This window comes from Microcebus murinus, chromosome 16, assembly GCF_040939455.1.
Source record: "Microcebus murinus isolate Inina chromosome 16, M.murinus_Inina_mat1.0, whole genome shotgun sequence".
Classification (NCBI taxonomy): domain Eukaryota; kingdom Metazoa; phylum Chordata; class Mammalia; order Primates; family Cheirogaleidae; genus Microcebus; species Microcebus murinus.
This window is the reverse complement of record NC_134119.1, coordinates 13,007,108-13,024,976: the sequence shown is the minus strand read 5'-3', so window position 1 is coordinate 13,024,976 and position 17,869 is coordinate 13,007,108. Positions and strand designations below refer to the sequence as shown.

Genomic DNA, 17,869 nt, shown 5'->3' with positions numbered 1-17,869 from the left:
TGGGTAGAGGCCAGGATGCGGCTAAGTATCCTCCAATGCTCAGGACGGCCACCACGACAAAGAATTACCTGGCCTGAAATGTCAGTAGTTCCAAGGTTGAGAAACCCTGATCTAAATCATTTTAATTTTTACAATGAGATAGCATTCAAGTAATAATTGCATAACTAAAAATGGATTTTTTTAAAAGGTGTAGTGTCTGCACCGATACACTGTCCACATTCCCCCTTTGGGACCCCGTCACCTATTTCCTCCGCTGCTGGGAGTGCTGGCGGCTGCTGGCTCACACGTCTGAAGAATCCCTCTTCAGAAGTTGCCCTTGGCTGAAGGAAGCTGCCCCGTCCAACAGTCTTTTATCCTTGAAAACCACAGCACTATTGACATTACTTCTTTGTAGTGGGAGGCTTCGTGCGTTGTAGGACTGTGGCAGCAGCCCTGGCCTCTACCCACTAGATAGATGCCAGTAGCACCCTTCCTCCCACTAGGACAACCCAAACTGTCTTGGATATTGCCAAGTGTCCCCTGGGAGACAAATCTGCTCCCTCTCCCTGCACTAAGAACCATTGCTTAATCCTACAACTCTGGGAGGCCAAGGTGGGAGGATCACTTGAGCTCAGGAGTTCACGACCAGCCTGAGCAAGAGCCAGACCCCGTCTCTACTAAAAGTAGAAAAATTAGCTGGATGTCATGGCACACACGCCTGTAGTCCCAGCTACTCAGGAGGCTGAGGCAGGAGGATCGCTTGAGCCCAGGACTGTGAGGCTGTCGTGAGCTAGGCTGACACTACTACATTCTACCCAGGGCAACAGAGTGAGACTCTGTCTCAACAAAACAAAAAATAAACCATTGCTGAGTGCCCTCTTGTAGTCCTGGCTACTTGGGAAGCTGAGCTGGGAGGATCCCTTGAGCCCTAGGAGTTCAAGTTCAGCCTGGGCAATATAGTGAGACCCCATCTCATAAAACAAAAACAAACCATTGCTGTCCAATGTCTGGTTGATATGGGGACACAGAGGGCCTGGCCCCCTGGCCTCAATTTGGAAAGTCTCTGAGGGCCATCCCAGCCTTTGTTGAGACTGCATCATAAATTACTCCGCCCGATCCTTTCCCCCTCACCGCTTTGTGGGTGTTTGCAAGAGCATCCCCATAAACGTTCTGCATGCGAATCTCCCTCCCAGGGTCTGTTCCTTTGGGTCACTGATCCAAGACCAAGATCAAGGCTCAGAAGGGTTAAGTGACTTTATCAAAGGTCCCATAGCACAGAAGATGTGGAGCTAAGACTGTGGCCTGTCTCCTCTTTCCAAAAGTGGTTTTCGTAAGCGTTATGCTACACAGAGTTTATTATTATTATTGGGCTCTGCTGACACCACTTCTCAGTGAGCTCTGACTTTCCTGCCCCATGCGTATTTCTGTAATTGAAGGAACAGAAGAAAAATTCATAGAATGTGAAACCCAATGGCATTGACTCAATCCCTTTCCCTTTGTTGCTCCTAAGCCGCATACCTTATAGATGTGCTCGTCTGCAAACTCTCTTGACTGGTTGACAGGCGGCAAGTCCAAACATGTGGACATTTCAACTACGAGTGTTTAACATGACTGCAAAAGGCCTTTGTGTTCAGAAAATGTTTTTCTTTGGATAAAAATATGGATGTGAAATAAAGGGCCCATACAAGGGTTGTGGCGGGGACAAGGTCATCTCTCATTGCGATGGTCCATTTCTAAGAACACGGGACAGTTAGAGTGCTGTGGTCTGGTGTGAGAACTCCTGCTATACCAATAGTGATAATAGACATTAATTGAGCTACTGCTGTATGCCAGCACTACATACTTTGTATATTTATGTATTCTACATTTATCTATTATTAAATGCATTGTATAGTCTATTAGCATGTATCATATATATTCATAATGTAATATATACATAATGTATTTTACTATATATAATATTTATAGACTAATATAAATCTTAACATATACAAAATAACATATAGATGTTTACCGTATATCTGTACATATACTGTATATATGTATATATATGTGTTATATACTGTATTTACTATTCTATATTGTATACATACATATATATGTATCTTATATTTATAACATATAAAATAACATTATATATCATATGAGGGCTGTCTCGAAAGTATCCAACCATTGTTAATATATAGTAAGAACAGTAGTACATGGTTGGATACTTTCCGGACAGCCCTCATGTATCTATAGAGAGCTGTTATTATTTCACCCACTTACTGATGAGGAATCCGAGGCACAGAGAAGTTAAGTAACTTGCTCAGTGTCACACAGCTAGTAAGTGGCAGAGCCACTCCAGTGTGCCTGACTGCTATTAATTTTCAGGAGTTGTGGCTCCAACTCACAGCACATTCATTCAACTGAATGCATTTATTAGGAAAAGCTTGAAAAGTCTGGCTATCTGTGTCTCTCTCCTCCCCTTGTAACATATAGTATGTGTGCAAAAAATAATTAAATGTCAAAAAATAGGCTAGTTTTTGTCTTAAACTGATCTGCATAAGTTGGTCAGTTGGGTTCAATTAAGGGACTGTATGACTGTGTAAATGGTGAAAATTTATTACTATGTAGGTATCTCAAAAGGAAAATGCAATTATGGATTTGTGATACATTTTCTAGCATTGAAATTGGAAACCCTTAGAACACATAAGTACATTATTCAACTTCCAATTCTTCGAGTTTCCCACTCTTATTTTTTCCAGTAGTGCATTACATAAAAAAAAGTAGCAAAATTGATCACTCACTGTTTCTTTGATGCTGTGGTTGAAAGACTTCCTGTAGAATACCTCTTTGCTGAAGGAGTGTTGAGAGAGCTGGAACTGACGCCCTCACTCATCTCTGTGCTAAGAAACCCTGACATGGGTTTTCTATTCGTTTGTTTTTGCTTCACCACTGACAAGCAGGATCTGATCAAATTGAACTTCCTGTGGAATAACCCACAGAAAAGTTATTTATGGCTTCTTAATCTTCCCAATCTGAATAGTAACTTGGGGGAAAGGAAGAGTGTTGAGGAAGTGGAGCATAGGAAAAAAAAAAAAGGAAGATGAGAAAAAGAAAGAGAGAGAGAGAGAAAGAGAGAGATTTGGTTTCAAACAGTTTCTTACTGTGAAGGACATCTAGGGTATCTATGACTCTTATGTCGTTTTCTTGTTTTCTTTCTTTCTTTTTTTTTGAGACAGAGCCTCACTCTGTTGCCCAGGCTAGAGTGAGTGCCATGGCGTCAGCCTAGCTCACAGCAACCTCAAACTCCTGGGCTCGAGCGATCCTCCTGCCTTAACCTCTCGAGTAGCTGGAACTACAGGCATGTGCCACCATGCCCGGCTAAATTTTTTCTGTTTTTAGTTGTCCGGCTAATTTCTTTTTTATTTTTAGTAGAAACAGGGGGCTCTCGCTCTTGCTGAGGCTGGTCTTGAACTCCTGAGCTCAAGGGATCCTCCCGCCTCAGCCTCTCAGAGTGCTAGGATTACAGACAGGAGCCACCGCACTGGCCAATATCTAATATTTTAAAATCTAGCCGAGGAAGGGGGAAAAAACAAACTTCATAGTTCTAAGACTGGAAACCTCCCTTTTATGTTTTTGTTGTTGTTTTTTGAGACACAGTCTCACTCTGTTGCCTGGGCTAGAGTGAGTGCCATGGCATCAGCCTAGCTCACTGCAACCTCAAACTCCTGGGCTCAAGCAATCCTACTGCCTCAGCCTCCCAAGTAGCTGGGACTACAGGCATGCGCCACCATGCCCAGCTAATTTTTTCTATATAATTTTAGTTGGCCAATTAATTTCTTTCTATTTTTAGTAGAAACGGGGTCTCGCTTTTGCTCAGGCTGGTTTTTATGTTTATGTATGAAGTTTAGCAGGGCGGCCTGGAGTCAGATCACCTGGGTCCAAATCCTGCCTTTGCCACTTGCTAGCTGATTATCTTTGTGCCTCAGTTTCTTTATCTGTAAAGTCTTAACTGAATTAATTCTTGTAAAGCACTTATAAAAGTGCCTGGCTCTTAGTAAACACTCATAAGTGTTATGTAATAATAATATTATTAAAATAATGACATTAGCTTTTTTTTTTTTTATCAGGAAACTCCTTTTCCTCACCTCTCAATTCTTCAAATATTGCTTTAGTCATCTCTAGATGCCCAAACTTGCTTTCTGCAGGGGAAATTTAGTTGTGGATAACATCAAGTTACACATTGTCTTGCACTTGGCATCAAATCTGTTGGAGCTGCCATTTTTATTTGAGTTGCTTGTTGGGTCAGAAGAAAAAGTAGACCTGGGAGACTGGGGACTTCTAACTCTCAGATAAACCTACGGTAGCTAATAGTGACATATCTTATTAACACAGTTCATTTGCAACTTAAAAAGGGAACAGATTCCAATTTCACTCACTGAACTGAGTTGAATAGCATCTTCCCAAATTTCCTGTCCACCCAGACCTGTGAATATGGCCTTTTTTAGAAATAGAATCTTTGCAGATATAAAATTAAAATAAGGTCATGGTAGATTGGGGTGATCCCTAAACCTAACGTGACTGGTTTCCTTATAGAAGAGAGACATTTGGACACAGAAAGACAGACACAGGGGAGAAGGCTGGGTAAAGATGGCAGCAGAGATTGGAGTGATGCACTACCAGCCAAGGAACCCCCCAAATTGCTGGTGACCACCAGAGTGTAGAAGTGGCAAGAGAGGAATCTTCTCCAGAGCCTTTGGAGGGAGTACGATCTTGCTGACACCACTGGTCTGTTAGCCTCCAAAATTATAAAAGAATACATTTCTGTTGTTTAAAGCTTCCAAGTTTGTAGTAATTTATCATTGCAACCCTAGGAAACAAGTACATTCACAAAAAGAGAAATAAAAATGAAAGGCCTGGCGTGGTGGCTCACGCCTGTAATCCTAGCACTCTGGGAGGCCAAGGCCGGAGGATCGCTCAAGGTCAGGAGTTCGAGACCAGCCTGATGAAGAGTGAGACCCCTCTCTCTACGAAAAATAGAAAAAACTTATCTGAACAACTAAAAATATATAGGAAAAATTAAACAGGCATGGTGGCGCATGCATGTAGCCCCAGCTACTTGGGAGGCTGAGGCAGGAGGATCGCTTGAGCCCAGGAGTTGGAGGTTGCTGTGAGCTAGGCTGATGCCATGGCACTCTAGCCCGGGCAGCAAAGTGAGACTCTGTCTCAAAAAAAAGAAAAGAAAATTAAAATTATACTGACATGCCATTTTTAACCTGCCAGATTGACATAGATCAAAAAGCCTGATACACACTAAGTAGGAAGTGTGTGGAGAAATTTATTGCTTTCGTTTTTGCTGGTGGAAGTATATGTAAATTAATATAATCTCTTTGGAGATGATTTAACAATTTCTATCAAAATTACAAATGCTTATACCTTTTGGCCCAGTTATTCCACTTCTAGGATTTATCCTACATGTGAGAAATCTGCATATGCAGACGATTATACTTGGGCATGTGACACATGGCAGCATTATTTGTAACCACAAATGTTTGGAAGCACACTAAAATGTTCATTATCAAGTGATGGTTGAATAAGCTATAGAACGTTTATACTTAGAGTTGGTAACCTTTTTCCATAAAAGGCTAGATAATAAATATTCTAGGCTTTGTAGGCCCAGAGGTCTCGGGTACAACTATTCAACTCTGCAATTGTAGCTCAAAAGCAATCATACACAATATGTAAACAGATGGGCATGGCTGTGTTTCAATAAAACTTTATTTATAAAAATCAAACATTGGCCAGATGGGGGCCCATAAGCCCCCATTTGCTGATTTCTGATCTATATTCAATGGAATATTATGAGCTGAAAAATTAGTGAGGTAGCTCTCTATGTCCTGCTATAAAATGTCTTAGAGGGTTAAATGAAAATGGCAAGGTTCAAAACAGTATGGACCTTGTAGCACAACTCCAGTATCTGAGGATGAAAAAAAAAAAAAAAAGACAAAACAGTATGGACTTGTAAGAAAAAAATATATGAACATACAAAATTATTTGTATATTCATAGACAGTCTCTGGAAGTAGCTATAAGAAACTGGACCAGGCCGGGCACGGTGGCTCACGCCTATAATCCTAGCACTCTGGGAGGCTGAGGTGGGCAGATTGCTCGAGGTCATGAGTTTGAAACCAGCCTGAGCAAGAGCAGGACCCCCGTCTCTACTATAAATAGAAAGAAATTAATTGGCCAACTAATATATATAGAAAAACTTAGCCAGGCATGGTGGTGCGTGCCTGTAGTCCCAGCTACTCGGGAGGCTGAGGCAGGAGGATCACTTAAGCCCAGGTTTGAGGTTGCTGTGAGCTAGGCTGACACCACAGCACTCACTCTAGCCTGGGCAACAAAGCAAGACTCTGTCTCAAAAAAAAAAAAAAAAAAAAAAAAGTGTACCCATTACTTATATCTGGGATGTGAAACAGTGTGGCTCAGGGACAGGTTAGGGAAGATACTATTCATTGTGCCATTTGAATTCTGAAGCCTGGTGAAATTATTAACCTACTGAGAAAACTAAATAAAAATAAAAATTTACAAAGGTGAGCAAATTTCTTTCCCTATCACAGAGTTATTATTTGCATGGCCAGAATGGTTTTTACATGTTTAAATGGTTGAAAAACTTCAAAAAAAGAATAATATTTTGAGACACATGAAAATTACATGCATTTCAGTGTCCATAAATAAAGTTTAATTGGAACATAGCCCTGTTCATTCATCTACATTTTTTTCCTGTGGATAATTTGGCCCCACAGTGGCAGAGCTGAGTTATTGTGACAGAGGGCCCATAAAGCCTAAAATATTTATCTGGTCTTTTACATAAACAGTTTGCAGATTCTTGTTCTAGATTAAAGAACAAAACAATCTTTCACATGCTTCTAGAAATAGAAAGTTCTTATTTAATATTGAATTCCATGAGGACTTTTTTTTTTTTTTTTTTTTTTTTTGAGACAGAGTCTCGCTTTTGTTGCCCAGGCTAGAGTGAGTGCCGTGGCGTCAGCCTAGCTCACAGCAACCTCAAACTCCTGGGCTCGAGCAATCCTTCTGCCTCAGCCTCCCTGGTAGCTGGGACTACAGGCATGTGCCACCATGCCCGGCTAATTTTTTATATATATATCAGTTGGCCAATTGATTTCTTTCTATTTATAGTAGAGACGGGGTCTCGCTCTTGCTCAGGCTGGTTTTGAACTCCTGACCTTGAGCAATCCGCCCGCCTCGGCCTCCCAAGAGCTAGGATTACAGGCGTGAGCCACAGCGCCCGGCCTCCATGAGGACTTTTAAAAAAGTAAATGGCTTATGAAGAACTCAGAGATAAACTGGGAATTTACTTGCTGCTTCTTAGAGAACATGAGAAAAGCCAGGGCCTCTGTTAACTTAAATAAGGCCTTTGGGCCACCTGTCTGGGTCTCCCTGTTCCCTGTGCTGGTGAGACCATCAGAACGAAAATGTATCCCAACTCCCTTTCTTTTATTTCACCGAAAATTCAAAGTACTTGATGTTAACAAAAAACCAAGATGACCTAGAATCTCTTTTAATTTCTACTAAGACTGAATCACAGCTTTGGGAGTTTTTTCTTTTGATGATGGGAAGAGTAGGCCTGCAGTTTTTTTTTTTTTTTATCACCAATAAAACAAGTATACAAGGAAATGCCACCCTCTGAAAGTTTAGTGCTAGGTTTGTGAGAAACAATGAACCCATGTTAAAAGTTGGGTAATAACAGGATAGTAGTCAGTAGCTGTGTTTTCAACTTTTTGGACAATGATCCACAGTAAAATATGTATTTTATTTTATCATCCAATAAGTGCATATGTACACATACACTGAAAGAAATGTATTGGCTTCAATATCTGTCCTTCAGTGCACTCTGATATTTTGTGTTCCATTCCTTTATTTTCTAATCCATTTTAGTCTAGTCTAGTCCATTAGACATTGGCCATAACCCACCAATTTAATTTTTTTTGTGTGGTTTTTTTTTTTTTTTTTTGTGAGACAGAGTCTCGCTTGTTGTCCAGGCTATAGTGAGTGCCGTGGCGTCAGCCTGGCTCACAGCAACCTCAAACTCCTGGGCTCAAGTAATCCTTCTGCCTCAGCCTCCCAAGTAGCTGGGACTACAGGCATGTGCCACCATGCCTGGCTAATTTTTTATATATATATATTAGTTGGCCAATTAATTTCTTTCTATTTATAGTAGAGACGGGGTCTCACTCGTGCTCAGGCTGGTTTTGAACTCCTGACCTTGAGCAATCCGCCCGCCTCGGCCTCCCAGAGTGCTAGGATTACAGGCGTGAGCCACCGCGCCCGGCCTCACCAATTTAATTTCACAACCCACTAATGACTGAGACCTGAGGTTTGTAAAACACTGGCCTATACTCCAGGATCATGGTCAAGGAGGATGATAGAAGGAGATTTTATATGAAATATTATACAACTATAGGGTCAGTTCTGACTGCTGAATAAAAAAATAGAAAAGAAATATTATACAACTGTACAGCATGGCTACATAGCCATTAAAATAAATGTGATTAAGGTATGCGTACTAATGTAGACAGTTATTCTCAAAATATATTTACACATTTAAGAAGCAAGTTGTAGGCGGGGCGCGGTGGCTCACGCCTGTAATGCTAGCACTGTGGGAGGCCAAGGCGGGCAGATTGCTCAAGGTCAGGAGTTTGAGACCAGCCTGAGGAAGAGCGAGACCCCCGTCTCTACTAAAAATAAAAAGAAATTAATTGGCCAACTAATATATATAGAAAAAATTAGCCGGGCATGGTGGCGCACGCCTGTAGTCCCAGCTACTCTGGAGGCTGAGGCAGAAGGATCGCCTGAGCCCAGGAGTTTGAGGTTGCTGTGAGCGAGGCTGATGCTACCTCACTGTAGCCTAGGCAACAAAGCGAGACTCTGTCCCCCCACCCACCCAAAGAAGCAAGTTGTAAAACAGCACAGTAGTAGATAGGACTCTTTTGGTTGTAGGTGACAAAACACACACCCACCCACACACACACACACACACACACGCCCCTACCTGTCTTCCCAGGGCTTTAGGAAAAAAGAAGTAATTGGCCATGCTTGAGTCAAAGGTCCTTCTGGAGTCTGCAAAGACTGAGGGTAGGTGAGAGAGAGTCTACAAAGGAAAAATATGGATACTATTTCCTAAAGAAGGGAGAAGCCAATGCTATCTAATGTGCAACATAAACAGGTACGGTATGACCCTTACTTATGCTTAAAATAATATAGGCAAAACCCAGGGAGGGAGATACAGGGTGAATTGTTAGCAGGGACATGTGAAGCGCAGGGATGTGGGGAGAGCTTTCACATTTTACTTCAAATTCTTAGATATCATTTATACTTTTTACCATGAAAGTCCTGTTTTTAGAACCAATAAAAACAATGAAAAGATTACCATCAAAAGAAGGAGAAATGTCTAGATGGGGGGAGGGGGAGAAGGGCATTTATTGAAACCTTAAAATCTGTACCCCCATAATATGCCAAAAAAAAAAAAGAAAAAAACAAAAGAAATGTCTAGAAAGTCAAATCTATAAAGGTAGAAAGGAGATGGGTGGTTCCCGGGGGCTAGGAGTGAGAATGTGGATTAAGGGTTAAAAGGCTTTCCGGTCTTGGGTGGTGGGGAATACAGGCCGGTGTGGTGGCTCACACCTATAATCCCAGCATTCTGGGAGGCCGAAGTGGAAGGATCTCTTGAGCTTTAGAGTTCAAGACCAGCCTGAGCGAGAGCTGAGACCCCGTCTTTACTAACAATAGAAAAATTAGCCTGGCCTCTTGTCCTAGCTACTCAGGAGGCTGAGGGAAGAGGATCACTGGAGCCCAGGAGTTTGAAGTTGCAGCGAGCTATGATGACACCACAGCACTCTAGCCTGGACAACCAAGTAGTGAGACTCTGTCTCAAAAAAAAAAAAAAAAAAAAAAAATTGCATCATTTAAAAATTTACTGAAAATCACTGAACTATGTACTTAAAAGGAGTGAATTTTATGGCATATACATTACACAGCAATGAAAGTGTCTTTTTTTTTTTTACTGACAAGTCTTGCTTCTAATGAAAGTGTCTTTAAAAAGAGAGAAAGGGGGCCGGGCGAGGTGGCTCACATCTGTAATCCTAGCACTCTGAGAGGCTGAGGTGGGCGGATTGCTCAAGGTCAGGAGTACGAAACCAGCCTGAGCAAGAGTGGGACCCCATCTCTACTATAAATAGAAAGAAATTAACTGGCCAACTAACATATATAGAAAAAATTAGCTGGGCATGGTGGCACAAGCCTGTAGTCCCAAATACTCGGGAGGCTGAGGCAGCAGGACCGCTTGAGCCCAGGAGTTTGAGGTTGCTGTGAGCTAGGCTGACGCCACGGCACTCACTCTAGCCTGGGCAACAAAATGAGACTCTGTCTCAAAAAAAAAAAAAAAAAAGAGAGAGAGAAAGGGGCCGGGTGAGGTGGCTCATGCCTGTAATCCTAGCACTCTGGGAGACCGAGGCAGGAGGATCGCTTGAGGTCAGGAGTTTGAAACCAGCCTGAGCAAGAGTGAGACCCCGTCTCTACCAGAAAGAAAATAACAACAACAAAACCCAGCTGGGTATTGCAGCACACATCTGTACCTGGCAGGCTGAGGCAGAAGGATCACTAGAGCCCAGGAGTCGGAGGTTGCAGACAGCTACAATGATGTCACTCCACCCTACCCAGGGCGGTAAGACTCTGTCTCAACAAAAACAAACAAGGAAACTGAGCACCCCTCCTCGCAACCCCCACCCCTTCATGTTAAAACAAAACAAAAGAAAAAAAAAGAGAAAGGAATAAAAGAAGGAGAAGCCAGGAGGAAAGAGAGGAGGAGGAAGAGTCACACCCCCCCTCAATCAAGCTGCAGGATTTGGGATTCGGCTTTGAGCCATTGTGTCCATTTGCCCGGCTCCACTCTCCTAGTCATTCCCACTCTCCGCAGCTTCTCAAAGGTTACTGACACGTGTCCTTGGTCCCATCTGCAATTATTTCAGTCCTTTGTGATGTCATCCATCAGGTTTAAACACTTTTTGACAAGGTGAATATGGTAACAAAGTCCAAAAGTTGGGTGTTTTCCCAACCTGCCGAACCTCTCCCCTTCGCACGCTGGTCTGCTCTGACGACTTCTCCTGTAGTCTGTGTTTACGTTTTGTGATTCTTAAACCAGAGTTCCTAGGCAACAGAAAGCCGGGCAGTGCGGTGCGGGAGCTGAGCGCGGGAAGCGTGGGCTCCGAGGGCAGCCCTGCCCAAGCTCACCGCGCGCGTGACCGACTGCCGCAGATGTTTGGAGTTCGGTCTACCTAGCAACCCCTCCTCCTTCGTCTGCAAACAGCACCCCAGGGTTTCTGGGGGAGTTTCCGGTCGCCCGCCCCCATGCCCGGTCTCTGTGGTTCTGGGGAGGCTGACTCTTACCCTGGGCTCCAGGAGTAAACAAGTGACTCAGGTCTGCCTGGACACCAGCATAGCTCATCTCTGGCCCCACTGGTTGGCGCAAACACGGGCATGTGACCCAAGAGAGTCCCATGAGAGTCAGTTCTGGAATGTTTTCTAGAAATACTTGAAAAGGGGTATTCTTTTTCTGCCATGATTGCTTGGTAGGGCATAGGGTTGTATCTGCTATGGACCTTAGTGGGTCACCATACAGGGAAAGCCTAACTAAGAATGAAGCTAACACAAAGGAAATGGACCAGAGACAGGGAGAGTACTGACCTCATGTGTGAGTCTCTGGATCCATCCATACCTAAAGCTGGTGCTACTTGTACCCTTACCTACCATCAGGTGAGCCTGTGAATTCTTTGTTTGTTTATTTATTTATTTATTGAGACAGAGTCTCTCTGTCACCTGGGCTAGAGCACAATGGCATCAGCATAGATCACTGCAATCTTAAACTCCTGGGCTCAAGCGATCCCCCTGCCTCAGCCTCCTGAGTAACTGAGAATACAGTACGCACCACTGTGCCCTGCTAAATTTTTTGTTTTTTAGTAGAGACGGGGTCTCATTCTTGCTCAGACTTGTCTCAAATTCCTGAGCCAAGCGATCCTCCCACCTTGGTCTCCCAGAGTACTAGGATTACAGGTGTGAGGCTCTATGCCTGATCTTGAATTCTCTTTTCATATGCCAATTTGATTTGGGTTTCTGTCACTTGTCATGAATCCTGACTAATACAGTGTCCTTGGGTGAGTTGGTTCATCTATTGTAGCTACAATTTCCTTATCTGAAAAAAAAAGGGACTGATGACATGCGGCAGGAATTAAATGAAGCAATTTATTCGATGGCAACCAAGAAGAGTATAAAGGTGGTAGTGCTGGCTGGGCATGGTGGCTCACGCCTGTAATCATAGCACTCTGGGAGGCTGAGGCGGGCAGATTGCTCAAGGTCAGGAGTTCGAAACCAGCCTGAGCAAGAGCGAGACCCTGTCTCTACTATAAATAGAAAGAAATTAATTGGCCAACTAATATACATAGAAAAAATTAGCTGGGCATGGTGGCGTATGCCTGTAGTCCCAGCTACTTGGGAGGCTGAGGCAGGAGGATCGCTTTAGCCCAGGAGTTTGAGGTTGCTGTGAGTTAGACTGACACCAGGGCACTCTAGCCTGGGCAACAGAGTGAGACTCTGTCTCAAAAAGAAAAAAAAAGAAAAATGCAAAATGGCACATCCACATTGGAAGACAGTTTGGCATTTTCTTCCAAAACTAAAATTCTCTTGCCATACAGTCCAGTAATTGTGCTTTTTTGGTACTGAAACCCATATGAGCTGAAAGCTTGCATCCACACAAAAACCTGCACGAATGTTTATAACAGCTTTATTCATAATGGCCAAAACTTGGAAGCAACCAAGATGCCCTCAGTAAGTGAAGGATAAATAAACTGTGGTACATCCAAGCAACAGAATATTATTCAGTGCTAAAGTGAAATGAGTTACCAAGACACACAAAGATGTAGATGAACCTTGCTGTAGTCTGTTTTCTGTTGCTATAGCAGAATATCTCAGACCCGGTGACTTATAAAGGAAAGAGGTTTGTCGAGCGCGTGATTTTGGAGGCTGGGAGGCTGGCCACATCTGGCCGGCCTCTGGCGAGGGCTTCGTGCTGTATCTGCACACGGCAGAGAAGCAGCGGCCGGGGAAGCAGGTGTGTGCAAAGTGACCAAACACAAGAGGCGGCCTCGCTTGGTAACGGCCTGCTCCCACGGTAGCTAATCCATTTCTGGGAGAGCAGAACTCATGAGTGAAAACTCTTTCCTGATAAAAAGGCTTTAATCCATCTTAACTACCAAATCACCTCTTAAAGGTACTGCCTCCTAATACCGCCTCCTTGGGGACCAAGCAGCAGCAGGAGTTTCGGTGGTGACAAACCATCTTCGAGCCACAGCAAACCTGAAATGCTTACCACTAAGTGAAAGAAGCCATGCTGAAGAGGCTGCAAACTGCAGGCTTCCAACCATATGATATTTTGGAAAAGGTGAAACTCTGGAGATAGTAAAAAGATCAGCAGTTTCCAGGGGTTAGGGAGGAGGAGAGGATGAACAGGTGGAACAGGGATTTTTTAGGTCAGTGAAACTATTATACTCCGTACAATACTCCAATGGTGGGTTCATGTCACTATACATTTGTCAAAATCCATAGAATTGCACTCCACCCAGAGTGAACCCAGGGTCAGCCGTGGACTTCGGTGATTATGACGTGTCACATGGTTTCATCAGTTGTAACGAATGTCCCACTTGGTGTGCGCTGTGGATTAGTGGGGAGGTCGTGCATGTGTAGACACGGGGTGTATGGGAACTCTATACTTGGCACTCAGTTTTGCTGTGAATCTAAAACTGCTGTTTAAAAAAAAAGTCTGTTTTTTTTTTGTTTTTTTTTTTTTAAAAAGGAAGGCACAGGGTTGGCCCTGGATGGGTCACTGTCCTCTCTGATCTAATGAGTGTGACCAGAGGAATCGAGCAGACTGGCCGGCCAAGCCCGGGTGCATGCCCACCTCTGGAATCAGCCTCCAAGACACGTCACTGGGGGTGGGGAGGGGTGGAATCCTAGAAAGAAAATGAGTGCTTGTTTTCAGAGAGGAGGAGAATGGATATTGGGGCCTTAAATCGGTAGACATTGACTATGCTGGGCAGAGAGGAGAATCCATTCCTCGTAATCAGGCAGCACAGACGGTCCAGAGGCCTGGAGGTGATAAAAGAGATGGAGTTTGTGGAAATACGGAATGATCCATTCTCTTTTAGGTGTCTAATTAACTCCCATTCAAGTCAACAACTTTATTAATTTATCGACCACCACATACGTCCCAGACTCTGTGCTTGGAGCTGAAGAGACTTTTGTGAATAATAACACAGTGAACAAGTTCGTTAGTTTTCAAAGGCTTAATGTTTATTCCATGCACATTTAGAAAGCCTTGCAAGTTTCGCTACTCCGAAATTAAATAACACATGGCCTCATTTGAATATCCATAATCCTTCTAAATCATCGCAATTTCAGAGAATTGGAGGCTTCAGAGGAAGCCGGAGCAGTCACATGATTTGCCACAAACCCCCAGGCTACGGGGACTCTTGGCTAACTTTTGTTTTTTTTTTTTTTTTTTTTTTTTTTTTTTTTTTTATTTTTTTTTTTCTTTTTTTTTTTTTCTTTTATTTTTTTTTTTTTTTTTTTTTTTCTTTTTCTTTTTTTTTATTTTTTTTTTTTTTTTTTTTCTTTTTATTTTTTTGGCTAACTTTTGACCTTGACTAACTGCAGTGACCACTTGAAGGGAAGAGAGTGCCCCACCGAGAGTTGCCGTGGTTACTGTTGAGTAGCCGGACCCCAGACTGTGTGCGTCAATCTGGAGATTTTGTAATTGTTCAAAAGAGTGGGACATGAACCACAAATTAATTGTTTTTACATAGGCTTTTAAAACCAGCAAACCCAGCTTTTTGACATAGTGTATGAAATGAAATACCAAACCCTTTTCGTTCTAAGTTTTTACTTTCTGGACGCTTTTGAAGTGGTTTTGTTAGTTTTCTTCTTCACAAAATACTGCTATTGCTCCATTACTGTTTATGAAAAAGAAGGCCACACAACCTTTTCTCTGCCCGCTACATACTGTCCTGATTGCTGTCTCTGTGTCAAATTTACCTGGACTAAAGACACGCCACACCTTGAACTCTTTCAGCCAACCTACCGTTATTAAGCAATTAGTATGTACTTGGGGTTATGGCAAACATCAAAGAAGTGGGCACCACAGGCTCGAATGCCTTTCCATTGAGGAATCAAACTCAGTCTGTCTCTAGCTGTGTGATCTTAAGCTAGTTGCTTAACATCTCTGAGCCTGAACTATAAAATAAGGATGAAATATCACTCTTGTAAGGGTCATATTTATGCATGTATTCAAAAATATAGTTTTGATGGCCAGGCGCGGTGGCTCACGCCTGTAATCCTAGCACTCTGGGAGGCTGAGGCGGGCGGATTGCTCGAGGTCAGGAGTTCGAAACCAGCCTGAGCAAGAGCAAGACCCTGTCTCTACTATAAATAGAAAGAAATTAATTGGCCAACTAATATATATATAGAAAAAATGAGCCGGGCATGGTGGCGCATGCCTGTAGTCCCAGCTACTTGGGAGGCTGAAGCAGAAGGATTGCTTGAGCCCAGGAGTTTGAGGTTGGTGTGAGCTAGGCTGATGCCATGGCACTCTAGCCTGGGCAACAGAGTGAGACTCTGTCTCAAAAAAAAAAAAAAAAATATATATATATAGTTTTGAGTCCCTACTCTGTGCCCCTACTCCTCTGGGATGCAGTGACAAAACAGTGGTGGGAGTGGTTGAGGGTTTTCAGTGGGGACTGAAGCCAGGCTGCAAAGAGGAGGCATTTGTATGTAAGCCTTTCTGGTAAATTACCTAAAGACATCTTAAAAGAAAAAAAAAAAAAAAACATGAGTCTCTGGAGGCCACTGTATTAACTATCTATTGCTGTGTAACAAATTATCTCAAAATTTAGCAGTTTAGGCTGGGAGTGGTGGCTCACACCTGGAATCCTAGCACTCTGGGAGGCCACGGCGGGAGGATCGCTCAAGGTCAGGAGTTCAAAACCAGCCTGAGCAAGAGCGAGACCCTGTCTCTACTAAAAAAATTAAAAGAAATTGGCCAACTAAAAGTATATATAGAGAAAATTAGTCAGGCATGGTGGTACATGCCTGTAGTCCCAGCTACTCGGGAGGCTGAGGCAGAAGGATCGATTGAGCCCAGGAGTTCAAGGTTGCTGTGAGCTAGGCTGACGCCACGGTGTTCTAGCCCAAGCAACAAAATGAGACTCTGTCTCAAAAAAAAAAAGAAAAAAGAAAAAGAAAAATTTAGCAGTTTAAAAACAATAAACATTTATTATCGCAGTTTCTGTGGATGGGGAATCTAGGAGTGGCCTGGTTGGGTAGTTCTGGCTCAGGGTGGGTCGTCTGCTCGCAGTCATGCTGTTGGCTAGACTGCGGCATGGACGGAGGGCTCTCGGGGGCTGGGGGGCTGTTTCTGAGCTCGTTCACATGGTTTTTAGCAGAAGGTTTGAGTCCCTCATGACATGGGAGCCGGCTTGCTCAGTAGGCAAGTGATTTCAGAGAGAGAGAGAGAGAAACCAAGACCGAAGCTGCAGTGTCGTGATGTGTCGTCACTTCTGCCTAACTCTACTGGTCACACAGACCTCCTCCCCTGGTTCAGTGGAGGGGGGCTCTACACACTGTGGGGGGCCAGGGGCAAAGGAGCTTTGGATCATCAGAGGGCACTTTGGAGTCTGGCTAACACAGCCCCCATAGTTTTTGGGGTGATTTCTGTTCTCATTGTAAGTATTCATCTTTATATCTAATTCTGTACTTAATAATTATGTATTTCTTTAAAAGAAGTCTCCCCCACATTATCTAAGCTTCAGGTCCCACAAAACCTGGATCCATCCCCGGTCCTAGGAAGAATCTCCTGCTGAGCGTGACAGCGTGAGTGTCAGAGACTTTGCACGAGGCATCTGCAGCAGGACACAGGCCAGCGGGATGGTTTGCTGACCTGCCCAGGGGAAGGTGTCGATTTCAGCCCAGCCCTCTCATCCTGCACTCAACACTCCTGGAAGCGTAAGCTGCTGGCATTAAACCAGAGGCCTTGATGACTGGCAAAGAGATAAAGTGCTGTTTGCACACTGTAATGATGTATTTAGACATTTCCACAATTATCAGGTGAAATCTTTGGCTGTTATTGGTGCCATTCCTCTGCCAGTGGCTGCACACAGCAGGAGAGCCCGGCCCTCCTCCCCACGGCTGGGCTCTCACTTGCAAGTTAATTGACTTGTTTGGTTTCTTTCTTTTTAAACCACAATGGTGATGAAATGCAATTTTTTTCCTTTGTGTTCTTTCTTAACACACCAAGAAAAACAAAGCTGGTTTTTCTTTCTTTTTTTCTGTCTTTTTTTTTTGAGACTTGATCTGGCTCTCTAGCCCACGCTGGAGTGCCGTGGTGCCATCACAGCCCACTGCAGCCTCCAACTCCCGGGCTCAAGCCATCCTCCTGGCTCAGCCTCCTGAGTAGCTAGGACTACAGGCGCACACCCCACGCCTTGCTAATTTTTAAATTTTCGAGGCTGGTCTTGAACTCTTGGTCTAAACTGATCCTCCTGCCTTGGCCTCCCAGAGTGCTAGGACTATAGAGGTAAGCCATGGTGCCTGGTCCTTAATTAACTTTTTTTTGTTTTTTTTTTTGAGATAGAGTCTCGCTTTGTTGTCCAGGCTAGAGTGAGTGCTGTGGCGTCAGCCTAGCTCACAGCAACCTCAAACTCCTGGGCTTAAGCGATCCTTCTGCCTCACCCTCCCGAGTAGCTGAGACTACAGGCATGCGCCACCATGCCCGGCTAATTTTT

At 43.6% G+C, this 17,869-nt stretch overlaps 1 long non-coding RNA gene across 1 annotated transcript; it reads right to left on the bottom strand.

Moving 5' to 3' along the window:
* Nucleotides 1-732: 732 nt before the first annotated feature.
* On the bottom strand, nucleotides 733-11,223 carry LOC105859269 (uncharacterized). Its single transcript, XR_012912528.1, has 3 exons — nucleotides 10,619-11,223; nucleotides 2,769-2,948; nucleotides 733-1,403 (listed from the first exon to the last, which is right to left on the bottom strand). It is a non-coding gene; the product is annotated as an uncharacterized LOC105859269 (long non-coding RNA).
* Between the last annotated feature and the right edge of the window lie 6,646 nt (nucleotides 11,224-17,869).